Raw genomic sequence first — 15,627 nt, forward strand, 5'->3', positions numbered from 1 at the left:
AAGGGGATGAGAGCTGTAGTATGTGGCTTACACTTAAATCCTTATTTCACTGAAGCCGGTGAGAATTTTACCATCAGCTCCAATGGAGCAGTACTTCTCTGGAAGTATTCCACAAAAAAGAAAAATCTGATTTCTCGAAATAAGTAAAGGTATGGATCAATAGTCTGGAAAAACAGTACTTGTAGCAGCGTGGCCAAGGGGCAATCCTTTTCTAAACACTTTAGCCAATATCTGCCCATTCATTTTTTTTTTCTTATTCTGCAGAAACTAACAGTAAGATGATTGCTAGAAACTGTATATAATTGGACACACACCACACAGAAGATATGACTACCATTGCTTTGTACAATATCATTTGCAGATTTTTTTATGACCTGTCATAGTCCTCATGTTCTCATGCAGACGGAGTGCGTAACAAAGCATTGCCCTAGCAGTTTCCAAAGCTGATTTAATCACTAGTTACATTAATAGTAATTTGCAAACCAAATTGTCATATTTTCAGTCTGTCAACACACTGGATATACAATTAGCAGCACCATTTCACTTCAAGGTCAAAAAGACCCAGTGATGCAGGATGCCTGGGTGGGTCAGACCCTTAGCACACGGCACAGTATTACACGTGTCCCCTGGAACAACTGTTACTGGCCGTTTTCAGGGACTTCATCAGTGGGCAGATTCTGAGGGGTTCTAAAGTGGGAACATTGCTTTCCTATTCTGCTGCAACCCCTGTGCATAGCATTGCTTTTGCCTTCTTTGGGAACCCAGCACTGAGACCGAGAGGATTTTAGACATTCTTTATGGAAATGGGAACAAACGGTGCCATTCTCTACTGACCAGAGATAGTTGTCAGATGTGCACTGTTATTAAGCTTGTTTAGAAAACCTGCCAGCCTGATCTAACATGAAGAAAGGGAGGTTCAGAAACAGTCCTTGTAAACTGCAAAGTTAGTACAGCAGGGATGATAAACTTTCTGAATTATGGTATTTCAACAGTACTATATGGATTGTGAGCGTAGCACCAGATGTGCTGCAATGCACATCTAATTCAATTGTGCAAAGTTTTGGTTTTTACTTTACATCAGAAAGTACACAGAAAATATTACCCATGAAGACTTAAGCATCACCAGGTGAGAAATACTCCTTCTCCGTGTAAATTCTTGTGTTACTATTGCAACAGCTGTGGCTCATGCTGCTTAGAATTACAGACATATGTAATGCAATTGTTTATGTTCCCTTGTAATTTTTTTTCTTGGCAGTATGTAATATTCATGCCTAAGGAAGACTCTGGGAATTATACTTGAGCCTGGTCAACCAGATACATGCAGAAGCTGTTTTTCTCCCATGGAAGAGTGTGTTAGACATCTAGCTATGTTTCTGTAGCTAAATGGATATCCCTCCTGACCAGTATACAAACCAGCAGTTAATGGTGGTTAAGTTTTCTTGTACCTGGAGTGGGACAGGTCAAAACTGGTTACAGTTAAATAAAACAGAATGGTTGTGGGGGAGGGAAAAGGATCAGAAACTTGTATATCTCAGGTGAGAAAAAACTGCTCTTCTAAAGTGAAATTGCGAATAGCTGTCTACTTAAAATGTTATTTATTGCCTTACATGTGGTTAGGGATATCCCTGTTGCCAAATTTCAGTGCATCTGTCATTTATTTTTCCTGAAAGACTATTGGACACACAAACTTCTTTCCTTCAAGTCTCTAAATAATTAATGTCATAGCCATGCACACCCTCCAGACATCCTTCCACTCTTCAGCCCCAAGGAAAGCTAGTGAACAATAGAAAGTAAGGAATGAACTCCAGCTTTTCATTTATAACATATCTTAATTTTTTCAGACCACCTGTATTTTCCTTCTCATGTGAAAACAGAAACTACACAATAAAGAGATGGTTCACACCCCTATCCACAATTCAAATTTGCATGATTCCTTTTAATGCTTAGCACTGACTGAGACCTTTTTTGAAACGTAGTGTTCCTTCAATGGAACTTGGCAGTTCATAACCCTTAATTCACCAGATGTCTTCTAATTTTTGCCTCCAGCTCCCTGCAGTCTTGTGTAACATTCACAAACTCCTTTTGCAGAAGCTTGTAAGTGGATCAATTATCATCTAGCTAAGTAAATTCAATTGTTAAAAGCTATTATTATTGTAATCAAACAGACAGCTTTTCCCCTTTGGGTCATTTGGTACAAGAGCAAATTTAGCACCATACTAATAACTAATGGCTTGTCAACCAGAAGCGGTGTAACCTGCTTCTAATTACGGAGAAAAGGAAAGCTCAGGAAGTACTTCCACAGTTCACATACACAAAATACAGAAACGTTGGAAATATTTCACTTTTAACACATTTTCTTCAAATCATATCAATTGCTTGTCATTATAACTGTAACCTCTTATCTCTTCTGCAGCAGCCATTTCCCTTGGAAAAGGAAATTATGTTCGTTCACTCCTTCCATGATGATGCTCTCCAAATAATGCGTATAAAATTAGCATTCCTTTAACCTTTAACAACTTGTTATCATAAAATCTGATTTAAAGCTTCCTCCATAAAAATGCCTTTAATGTTGCCAGACCATTTCATCTTCAGATACATTCTGTAATGTCATGTATGCAGAACACAACCCTTTATGATTTCCCCATACTATGACTAACTTTGTACCACAATGCTCTCCCAGCCTTTACTGATCTGTAGCTCAAGCCAGAAGATGTTAGCTCTGTATTTAATAGCCTTTGCCATAGTTTTCTTTCATAAAACTCTCCAGTCACCTTAGGGATCAATGTAAACTTTTAACAAACACAACAGCCTCTGTCAGTTGTTGAGAAAACACCTCTTTTTGTTTGCTTGAACCTGCTACCTGCTATTATAATGTAATTTATCCTAATTCTTGTACTGAAAGAGATACCAAACAGCCATTCCCTATTCTGTCCATGCCACTCAGATGTCCTTTACCCCTTGTATCTCAGTAAGATAAGTGTTCCAACAGAATCCAACTCACTAAGCCTATTCCAGTGTATAAACATGTGAATATCACAGTGTTCCCATTTCAGTCCACACCACTGAAATACTCCATGGAAACACATGAGCACACGTAAGAATAAACGCATGTAGAGAAACTCTCACAATCTAATCCATGGAAACCAGAATTGAAATAAAAGTTAGGGTTGCACTCTACATTTATGTACCAGTCTAACTATGAAAGGTGGGAAAGAACTGCGCAGTGTGATCTATGTAACAGTTTTATTGGGAAATAAGCGTGAGCGGGCTGAACAGCAAATACCTTACCACAAGAAGGTGCTTTAGATTCCTGATTCCTGGGACTGAGCAGTAAAGGGTGAGAGTCTGCTGGCATGGTGTGAATGATGTGCTCCACTAAATACATCCATTTTAATCAGTGTCTGTCATTTGGTTGACTCTACTGTATTAAATTTAAGTGGACAGTAAAAAGCAAGAGTTCTCTAGTACAACATTAATAAACCTTCCTAGTATGTATCATATTGTATTTTATTCTTTTTTGGACAGTCTCATCTGTAATCACATAACGGATTCATGGCTACTCATCCTTTCATCCAGTATTAGTAACACATTCGTCTTGGAATATTACCTATGTGGTACTGCTATTTCTATTTTAAGGAGGTTTTTTAATTTCAAAGCAAATGTTTATTTAAGTAATTTGCTCTTGTCTAGCAAAAATGCACACAAAAGTAGGGTCCCTTCAGTACCATGCGTTTTATTATCAGGCCAAGCACTTTCTCTCTATTAATAGGTAATAAGTATCCACATTGAACACTTCAGCAGAAGGGCATTTCAGTTCTTCACCAATCCCTTCAATAGAATTGCCTGAAGATTAAGTTTTTACACCACGGAAGCAGAATAAAATTCCCGCTTTCAAGAGCCACATTGTTTTTAAAGGAGGGGAGGAAAGAAGGATGGGAAACAGCCTGTGGTTATTGACTCCACAGTTATTTACATAACAGGAGACTATTTATCTCATGGTACAACACTATTCTAATGCTGAGCAAATTAAAAGGTCAGTATTGCGACAAGAGCATTTCAAATGTAAAGTATTTTATTTAAATGTTCAGCTATTTGACAGGTCAAGACTGGAGCAGAAGTATGAGCAGTTAGCTATGGGTACACAAGCATGACAGAACAGCTAACATTCAGAATTGTTTGTGCATGTGCAGAAATATTATGAGCAGTAAACTGCAAAGATGTACAGTTCTTAAAAAGGCTTTTATCAACATTGTGGAATCACTTTAAGAGCTTTCCTGTAACTGGCTGGCCTTTCTTTCCCCTTCCCTTTCAGCTACACAAAGCAACAGTACAGAAATGCAGAGTTGAAATACAAGAAAAGGTGAAGAAAAAGCTAAAGCAAAATTATACTGGAATTCAAAGTTACACTTAAAACACTTAAAAATGGTCCTTCTCCATCCTGATGTTCCCACTGAATTTTTCTGAAGTGCTAGACTGTGCACTTACTACAGAAAGGAGGTATTTACAATGCAATGCAGTCACCATTACAATTTCTTAAGGCTTAAAACCATAGCATGTGGGGCGAGCTTACTGAAATTTAACATTCAATCAGGTGCAGGAAGACTCACAGTAGTTCATTGCTCCCCTTCCCTAATTCTAAATCAGCATGTTCAATTTATCTTTTCTTACTATGACACTGATGCTTATTATCCATAACCGTTACAATTTCCAACACTCCTCTCTAGCTGGGCATGCTAAGGTCATGCAGAAGAAGTTAACACATTTCAGGAGTACTTCTGTGAAATGACTGTGTGATCTTTCACTCATCCTGTCAAGAAACATGCTGTCATTCTCAATGCTGACATTTCCAAGTTTATTTTTGGAGAGGAAAATGGGAGAAAAGAGCCATTTTATATATGTTACAGCAATACAGCAAAGAACTTCTTCAAACACACTACCAAGCAGCTCCTCCAAACACTCATTTTTAGCTACAATGTAGTTCACCGTAACGCAGTCAATCCTCTCCACTGTATCGCTTATACCAGTGTTCATCAGCAACAATTAATTACTCAGGACAATCCTTAACGGCAACATATGTTCTAAAATACCACTCACTAGAAAGCTAGTCATCATCACTCCTTTATACCAACACATATGCTCCGTTATTTCAGATATAAACACAGATACTTTCTCAGTTCCTAAGAGTTGCTCACAGATTACTCTGAAAGAATTCTTGAATAATTACTTGTGAGTTTTAGACCTCACAAGAAACAACAGAAAGCACAGAACAGACTTTCACAACACTGCAGCAGTAACACATCATACTAACTTCGACTTGAAATTGGCTTCAACCAATCTCAAACACAGGGGCTGACTTAGGAGCTAGACAACAAGAACTGCTAACTATATTTCACACTGTCCTACATGATGTAGAAACAGATGACTCATTCCCTATCAAGCAAAACAGAAAAGTAGAACATGAGAGTTCCATAGCAAAATAGGCTCCAAACAGTCTGGTTCCAGCTCCTCAAAGACCGAAAACCCCCAAATTAACATTAGAAACTTTCCTTGTGATCTTTTGTGCAATGGAACACAAAGCAAACATCTCCCCAAAACTTAAACAGGATTATTTCAGAGCATGTTTTTTGCAATGTATGTACAATCCTTTATATTCTTCTCACACAGCAAGTCTGCCTTGCAGACATTTGAAGTAGCACACTACACAAAATTCCTTTTCTGTTTCCAACTCCCAGCATGATGACATATATTTTTGACTATATTTCCAAACGTATTTTGGTGACAAAAGAAACATATAGCACTTAGACTGCTCAAGGTCACTCAAAAACCTTACTAGGTGCTTAACTGTTAGTTAAAATTAGCAGGTAATAAGTACCTAATTTGCTTGAACATCATGTGGATGTGGATTTTTTAGGAGCGCCTTTTTCCCTCTTCAGCCACATAAATGTTTTGAGAAGCTGGCCCAGTGTCATGCAGCACTTCCCACTCCAGCTTGTGGAACTTCAGGAGCATCTAGTTGCATTCTTAGTCACATATTTGCCTGAAGGAAGTGAATGGTTTTCAGCACAAAAAAAACCCCCGGATCAGTTCAGATTAATCATATTCTCTCATCAGACACTAAAGATTTGAAGCAGGAATGCCTAAATCTTAGTGGAATGGAGACAAATGTTAGAGCACATCCCCAATCAAAACAAATAACATTGTTATTTTAAGTCCCCGCTGCACAATGAAAATTTAAAAAGCCCTACCACAACAAAATCATCAATAGCAAAATAAATAGCTTTCAACAACAGAACCGACCAAGGTTCAATACGGTTCATCTCTGAAGCAGAAAACCTCAAGACACTGGATCATGTGTGTAAATACAGGATGGCAGACTTCTTTTTCATTCCTTTTTTTTTTCCTTGAAAGCGTAGCAAAACTATCTGTAATTGCACCTAGGATTTCAAAAGCAGGTATTTCCATGTTTAAGATTAATGCAAATATTTTTACTTTTTGTAATTAGATATCTAAATTCAATCTACTGTCTGCATTGCAAAAGTGCTTGAAAGGGATTCTGCAAGGTACTGAGATCTCCACCTTGACAAGAAAACTATTAAAACACAATGCTATCCACCCACAGAAAGCAAAAAGCTATCTGGGTGTGCTGGCTAGATAAAAGGTAGATTATTCAGCAGCCTGTGTGGTTGGACAGTAATGAAAAACATATTAATGCCAGGAAGACGAACAGTTTGGGGCTGCTTTTAATAAATCTGGACTTTCAAAGCATCCCATCACAGACTCAGTCTAATGAGTGTTTGTTCAATAGACACTATATAAAAGGTTATAATAATGATATGATGTCTTCTTTGAAACTTCAGATATCTCCGACTGCCACGCAGTAATATAACCTTTACTCACAAGTGGTTGTTGAACGGAGACAGCAAATCAGCCTTCAAAAGCAACGAGCACGTTCCAATGAACAGCAGGCATAAAGCAATTTCACAACTTTCCATTAGTAGGGCTTATTTACCTTCCAACCAAGCTGTACTTTGCCACTGTCACTGTTACAACACGGTGCTATCCGAATCCTTAGGACTGCTGGCTGAAGATGTAGCCATGTTAGTCACAAGAAGCAAAAGGGATTAATTTTTCACTTGTCACACTGTATGTTGTTCTAACAGACTATTCATTTTCTTCCTTTAAGTGCTTGTTAGTTGTAATCTCTTGACAACAGAGCTAATTCAGGCAGTAGTCCTCTCCTCCAAAAGTTCATCTTTCCTGGGAAGATGAAGTTCCTGTGCTCCTGGGAAGCAACGGAGCGCAATACCCCGATAACCAATACACTTTCTTTTCCCTGACAGGGTTGTCTTTTAGTAGCAACAAAGGCAATGATGAACATCACTCTAACAGATACACAGCTTACTACAAAGACTTCTGCTTATGTTTGTCAAGTTAGAAAAAAACTACCCAGATACTTGTATTTATTGCGTCCAGTTCTGGAGTCCCCAACACAAGAAGGACATGGACCAGTTGGAAAGGGTCCAGAGGAGGGCCACAAAGATGATCAGAGGGCTGGAGCACCTCTCCTGTGAGGACAGGCTGAGAGAGTTGGGGCTGTTCAGCCTGGAGAAGAGGAGGCTCCGCGGAGACCTGATAGCGGTCTTCCAGTACCTCAAGGGGGCCTACAGGAAAGATGGGGAGAAGCTGTTCAGTAGGGCCTGTTGTGATAGAACAAGGGGTAATGGGTTTAAATTAGAAGGAGGTAGGTTTAGATTAGATATTAGAAAAAAATTTTTTACAATGAGAGTTGTAGAGCACTGGAACAGGTTGCCCAGAGAGGTGGTGGATGCCCCATCCCTGGAATCGTTCAAGGCCAGGCTGGATGAGGCTCTGAGCAACCTGATCTAGTCAGGGATGTCCCTGCTTCTTGCAGGGGGGTTGGACTAGATGACCATTGAAGGTCCCTTCCAACTCTAACTATTCTATGATTCTATGATTTTTACAAGTAGCACATTTCACTTCAGCACAGAACTTTGTGTTCCCATTGTCATGAAGGGAGACTCCTCATAAGTTGTCTAATGGTATTGAAGAAATACTTGCCAGCTCAAGCTCTTTTTTCATCGTTGCTGTCACAGGGGCCAAAGCTGATGCTTCACTTGCACTGCTTTCATGCACCTTGACAGTCTGTGTCTATGTTCATAAAAAAAAAGAGAAAATTGTTTCCATATTGGGTTTTTCTCTGCTCAAACCTCAGATCATCTGGAAATTCTCATGCAATCAAGGTGAAGTCAAACAACTAATAACTATAACTTCAAATACAGTCTGGAAGGAGAAAGTGGGAAAAATCTTCAGACACCAGAGTGGATACTTTCATTTTGCACTAAGTACCAAATAGTTTTAGCAAGACAGAGGCAAATATGACTGTACTGCCTTACTCATTCAGCTTTCTTAAGTTGTTTTTGGCAACATTCTAGGCAAGCTGTTATACTGATTATATAGTGGATTACAGATCAAAATACACTTTTACATCCATCAATAAGGATTTTTTCTTTCTTTCTACCTTCCTACCTTCCTTCCTTCCTTTCTCTCCTTCCTTCCTTCCTTTCTTTCTCTCTCCTTCCTTCCTTCCTTTCTTTCTCTCTCCTTCCTTCCTTCCTTCCTTCCTCCCTGCCTTCCAGATTAAACCAATTTACTATATGAAAAAACTCACTGATATAATTCTCACCACTTCTAGGAAGCTTTTAATGGAAATTTGGAAAAGTAACTCTCAAATACTCTCTTAAAAGTAACTCTCCTAATCAATTGGTTAACTTGCTTTTTACATATAAACTACAGAAACGTATCATCAGGATCATGGCTCTCAATTTCTGGGGAATCCTTTCCTAATCTGAGATTATATTTAGGCCTCAGATTTTCAATTTGGATATCACCAAGTTCCATTCATTTTCTCTTTTCTTTTACTCTTCTAGTGAAAGACAGTCAGCCATTTGGTTATGTTTTATATATATGTATATGAATAGCTATATCTATGTCTATATCTATATTTACATCTATACATTTTCTTCTAAAATACACATGTTAAGAAACTTTATTTTCATTTGTATCTTCTTCTATATTCAATTTACTTGGTACTTTTTCTCAAAAACTGAAATTACCGTATTTATCAATTCCCTATTTCAATACAGACATCCAGTTACAGCATCAATAAATCAGATATAAACGATCCTTCCCCTTGCTTTGCATGCATGTGCATCCCGTCCTGAAACTACATGCTATCACTGCTATTAAGAACCTATCCTGTCAGATATCCAGCAGAAATCTTAACGTCAGCAATGTGGCCTGAGTTATATTGCTTGGCCCAGCACCAATGGTTCTTAAATTGACTGATTATATAGATGCTTAAAAATTCATCTCGTAGTGTCAAGTGTGTTCATTTCCATTTTAGTAACACACAGTATACCCATTCGTTTAACTACAGTGGACAATATTTTAATTTTTCAAATTACTTTTTTTTTAAAGATGACTATAAATTTCCATCTTAAATGGTATTTCTACCAAATAACTGCCAACTTAAAGCCAGAAACTCACTGCAGACAGACAGACATCTAAACACCACTGTTACTACAACAAATTATTTTCTAAGAAGCTCCAGGACGCACTGGAGAATTAAACAGTGGCTTCATTTCTCAAATAGGACATGGTAGAATGAAGCCAGAGCCTTTCCCACAGCAGGAGTGCTGTTGTGGAGATGGAGAAGTAGGTAGAAAAGAATAACTGTACAGCACTGTGAGAGAAATGAATTTATGAGATTTACAACATAGAGCATCCCTTAATCAACAGGAAATACAGATTTATGCCTATGTTCTAACAGATATGCAACAACACAGGATGATAGCATGCAGTTACCTAGAAGATTTTGCTTCTAGGTTACTAAGCTAGTAATTTTTTCTAGCTGAAGCAGTAAAACTGTTTTATGGCAAAATGAAAGCGTTCAGGAAATAGATACACTCACCTGTCTAGGAACTTTCCTAGGACTAGCGTAACAGTTCTGTAACTGCTCTACGTTGGTAGCAACATCGTGACACAAACCAAACAGGCAGAATATTATCGGGGGTTTTTATCTGGACCTAATTTACAGTCCTTCTGGGACAGTGGCTTTAGGTCATTAAAGTTATCACAAGAATGGTTTTAATCTTTTTCCAAATGGCTACAGTGAATTGAAAATTGTGCAATAACTGCAACAGATGATGTGACAGTTTCTGTTCATCTGTATTCTAGAACTTTATGCAAAATCTTTCCATCTTCAAATTATACCACTTATGAGGTATGTGAAAACTTGAGGTCTGAGATATTTGAAAGTATCCCTATAAAGTGTTCTCCAGCTGAGGTAAAAAGATTATTTCTGTTTGACAAAACGGATTCTTTAAAATGTTATTCTAATGGATGAGACCTTGCATTAAAATAACATTTCAGCTTTTATGGTCAGACATGAACAAGCTAAAGGAGATACACATTTTTTTTTTTTAGCTAAATTGTGCTTGTCATAGAAGCATCAAAGAAAAAAAAAGAAGCTACACTGCATTCTATAGATTCTTTTAATTCCAAAATCATCAATCAGTATTCCAGCTCAATGTCTGAGTAATGCAACCTTTATCTGATGAAGATAAGAAGTGGCAGTTGCAATTACAAAACTTTGCCACAGAATAAATACAATTAAGTTATAGATTACAGTTACAGATATTAATGCACAGCTCATGTACGGAATTCAGATTCTGAAAAAATCTTTGAAGGGAAAACCTAGGCAACCTTAATGGCAATGACAAAGCACTTAAACTGGGTTTGGGTTTTCAATCTACATTGAAGTTACCCCAGGAGGGAGCATGCTTTAGTGGGCAACATAAAGGGTTATACTCGCTAACTTGCTCTGACTAGAGGCTTATTTCATGACCTTGGCAAAACCATGTATCTCCCTAAGTTTTTCTGATTTTCTAACTAATAAAGCATGTAACACCTGCAGCCAACTCCATCAGCAAAAGCAGATAAGAATGACTGAAGACAGACAGTCATTGATAAAAAAAAAAAAAATACCCAGTGGCAGAAAGCCAATTATTTTATTTCTAAAAGAGTGATTAAAAACATATTTTTGTGCATCTTTATTTAAATGGAAGGTAAACATGAAATGTGCCAAACTGGCATAACTGCAAGCTACACATGCGTCCTCACCCCACCACAGCATTTGCAACCTGTCCCTACTGTTCCGTCAACAGGATGTCAGACATTTCCCTCTACTGAGATGTGAAGGAAGGAATTCTCCCTTCTCTTAGGTGTCAACAAAATGTTTGTTCCTGCAGATTTCTGTTCTGGCATGATCAGCTAAGAACACATGATCAGCTAAAAACACATTAATAATAAGTGTTTAGCCAGCAACCATATGTACAATGGGTCAAACTTCCATTCCTTCTCTTCAGGGTCCAGCCCTGAACAAGCAAGCAAGCTTAAGAGTCAGATGCCAAGACTCTAATTAACTCTAAGACAATGAGGTAGGCTTTGTTATACTTAGTTGTACATGACCTGGCAAGAAAGCTTGGAAGCTAGGGGTATCCAAGGTAGTCTAGTGCCATTTGATACTGGGGGCGGGCAACCGTTAACAACTGGGCAATCAAATACTATTTGCTGAGCCCATTTTGCAAATAACACCTTTTAATTCTGTACACGTCTCTCCTAGTGCACCTGCCACTTCTTAGCAAATTCTCTGCCCAGTAGCTGACGACTGTCTTCACCCAGCTGAATCCCCAAGGCCTGCAAGCCATCTCATATACTGACAAGAAGCGGATTGCCTCTCTCCAACTTACTTTTAGTTGTCATAAAGTGACTACTTGTGTTTGTGCTGAACAGAGCCCAAGCTTGGTGAGATAGCACCTCTGACAGTTTTTGCAGTAGCAACCATCACTGAATACATTTCAAGTGATTAATTTTCTTAAAAATAAAAATAAACTTAGCAAGCGCACATGTGCTAACAAGTTAAAAATAATAATAGGTGTCTGTGACCATGCTGCTTCGGTCTGAATCCTTCAGGGGAATTCAGTTGCTGAGAACAACTTATGCAGTTTGCCATATTTCTGTGTGTTAAACAACAACCAAATAACTACAGGCAAAAGTCCCAGCTGTCAAGCATGAGGAGTGCAGGGGCTGATCGGGGGAGTACAAGGCACTTTTCTCCTGTGTTATATATGCATAAGATCATTTTAAAGGAAAATGAAATGAATCAAGGACAGAGCGAGAAGCATGTTACCGTCTCTTCGAAATACCGCGCCCAAAGGTTTACAGAAAAAAATTTACTTTCACCAGTAGCTCTGCTCTTTATGTAGAGCACCTACCAGTGCTTTGCAGCACACTCTTTCCCAAGGAGAGTGCACAACCAGCTCCTTCAGAGAGCAAGGAGGCTGAACTTTGTTCAGCTACCCATATGGGATTTCTGTATTGGGCAGGTCTCCGCTACAGCGAGAGGAACTGGAGGCAAGTGTTAGAAGTAGCATCCATGACTGCTCACTCATTCCACAGAAACAACATTTGGGCCTCACTTTTCAGTTTTGTCAGTCTAGGCTTTTTTTATGAGATATTTTGTTTCAAACTGCCACTAATCAGTATTGTTTTGTAGCACAGAGGCAAGAAAAGCCATCTTTGTTTCTCTACAGACAAATAAAGACTGAAAAAGTTACTTAGGCTTTTAAGAAAAGTCTTTTTGATTTTTCATGACTTTGCTTTATTTCCAAGGTCTTGATACTCAGCCATAAAACTGAACCCTGCACTGAAACCTGACACACAAGTGATGAGCTGAGAGCTTTGGTTTTTGACATACATATTGGAAAACCTGAAGACGACATCTCCCTTGCCCCATTCCTAGGGTTCAGTACATCCTATAGATGGCATTCCTACTGATTTTACTGGTGGTCTTGCAAGGGAAGGATGCTGAGAACAAAATAATCATGATGATTAGGAGAGGGTACCTTTTCTTCATTTCCCCAGACTTACACTTGTGGCAGAGGAAGGAAATATTATTTTGCCACTTTGAGAGTTCGTCCCTATGTATGTAGTATATACACAACAAACACAAAGCAAATAGAATAATTTCTAAGATTTGAAGTGGATAATAAGTAAAAATTTTAAAGCTGAAATGTGATGAGAGGCAAGTCAGTAAAACTAGCAAGGTACAGACTCAACAGAAAGCTGAGGAAACAGTGGGTCAGTGATCTGCAAATTTACAATTATCCACATAGAACTTTTAAAAAATGTGCTAACAGCATCTGTACTGTCTCTTGACTCCATATGATTTAAGCAGGCATTTGAATGTGGCAGAGATTTTACTGCCTATCATGATATTGATTTGTATACTAAAAATTCTCTTTGTGGACCTTAACACAATCTTCTTTAAAAGCTCATGAAGCATCACAGAACTCTGTCAAGTCAATATTTCATACTTTATTAATTCCTTACTCAGCCAGTTCTTTGATTGGTTAAATTTAGTGTCTCTAAACCTCCCAGTTGCATATTTACCTGAAAAGGCTCACGTGCTTAGAGAATTCCTAATATGGAGTTTATAAGACACATACATTGAAAAAAAAGTTATTTAAACAAACAATAAGGCATGAGCATAAACAAAGCGTCATTGTGAAAACCTGTACAATTATCTGTGTATGCTATAATTAATTATGGCCTTATATGTAAAGGATGTTCTCATCTCATAATTAATTTTCTCTGAATGTACCTAGCTCTGCATACCTACAGCAATAGAACCATCTATTTCTTTATCAGTTCATAATGGATGTTAATTGTTGATTATCACATGATACAGTTTCAATCACTTCCGCCGTCTCACCAAAATGGCTGTTACGTAGGAAACAAACTACTTCAGAACTGAAATCAGTGAGCATAGAAAATCTCTCACCATGAGCTTCTAGCACATGCTCTGATTTTAGAAGGTGACAGTAGACATTCAGTCTGATTCATTCCTCATAAATTCACCAGCAGGCATTTGGAGATGTAAGGTAAAACATGGAATACCTGCTTATAAATTGGACATCATTCCTTTAGTACACTGAAGGTGAGAACAATTTCCAGTTGGAAAAATAGTGTGATAATGCACTTAAAGATTATTATGCATGTGCACAAAGGAACGGAATTTTTCTTGTTTTTATAGAACCTTTTTGTAGATACATAAATTGTATCAATAATAATAATGTATTTCTTAAGACTGCTGCAATGTGGAGGCTAAGAAAGAAAGTCCACAAAGATATGTAAAATCAAACCTATTGCAGAAGCATTACATGGTATGACTACAGAACAATGTTTTAAGCACAAAGATTTTCAAATTTCACTTTCAGCATAACATCATTCACAGCGTTTCATCTAGCAAATACATGAACAGATGTTTTCAGCCCAATAAATCATGCTTGAAATGAGGCATATGCTTCAGAAAGCCACCTTCTGCCCATTTAAAAATTCAAACAGTGATTACCAGTTTCCCTGTGTAAACTGGTCTGTAGATAAACTAACATTATTATGACATTAAATTTTAACAAAGTGAAAGCATACAGGAGACACTGTAAGATCAGTAACTCTTCAATTTACTTATTTCTGAGTTGGAGTTCTAGACCGTAATACTTCTCTAATAAAATTTTTAATAATATTCCCATTAAAAAAAAAAAAAAGAAGAGAGAAAGAAAAGCAAGGAGTTTTGGACTCCCAATCATTTCAATTATTCTATCTGTAAGTTAGCTTGACCAATTGAAGCCAAAGAATTTAAAAGTTTAACTTATATTAAGTTGCTTTTAGTGGTTATTTTAAATTCTGATAAAGTTCTACTGCACATTCAAATTCTCCATTCTGACACATTCTGAATGTGCTTATTTGCACAACAGAAATCTGTGCTTTTCCCCACACTGCTGGATGAAAAATACTTTTCTAACACAGACTGCTGTTTCAGAGTAATTAAAAATAATTTTTAGGGTAGAATAGATACTAATTATGATTGATTTAAATTTACTTCACATTTGCTGTTAAATTAAAACAAAAAAAATGGAAGTGCAGTTGGTACAAGTGCAGCTATTGGTATACAGATTTTTTTAAATCAAGAAAAACAAAAATATTTTCAACAGAAATATTCCCTTTTCTGCCCTGCCTTGCATTTGTTACACGTTCAAGACTTCTATCAATTTTACATGTGAGTTCTGGATTTGTCAGCCCTGTAAGACTGGTTCTTCATAGGGAAATATGACACACAGAAAGGAATCGAAAAAGAGAATTCACCTTGGAAAGTTTAACTGGGTTGTACAACTTGCCAGTGTGTTCAATATATTTCAAAGGTATCCCGTAATAGCTAGTAGTCCCTCACAAAGGTCGCTGTAAAATCACATCCTGTATTACTACATATTTCAGCGCGTGTTCCTTGTCTGCCAGCTGTTCAAGTGAACTTTGTTAAAGAAGGCAAAGTTTTCTAGGGTTATCACTCCAACCCTTAAACTGTATTATCTAGAAAACCATAAACCTTATAAAAAAAAAGATATGAAAAGGTTTATAAAACATTCTCTTAGCAGATCCTGTTTCCAGCCTCACCTTTTGATCTGAAGCTGGTTTTAAGCTCGTACCACC

The sequence above is a fragment of the Chlamydotis macqueenii genome, chromosome 9, assembly GCF_036417535.1.
Source record: "Chlamydotis macqueenii isolate bChlMac1 chromosome 9, bChlMac1.mat, whole genome shotgun sequence".
Lineage (NCBI taxonomy): Eukaryota > Metazoa > Chordata > Aves > Otidiformes > Otididae > Chlamydotis > Chlamydotis macqueenii.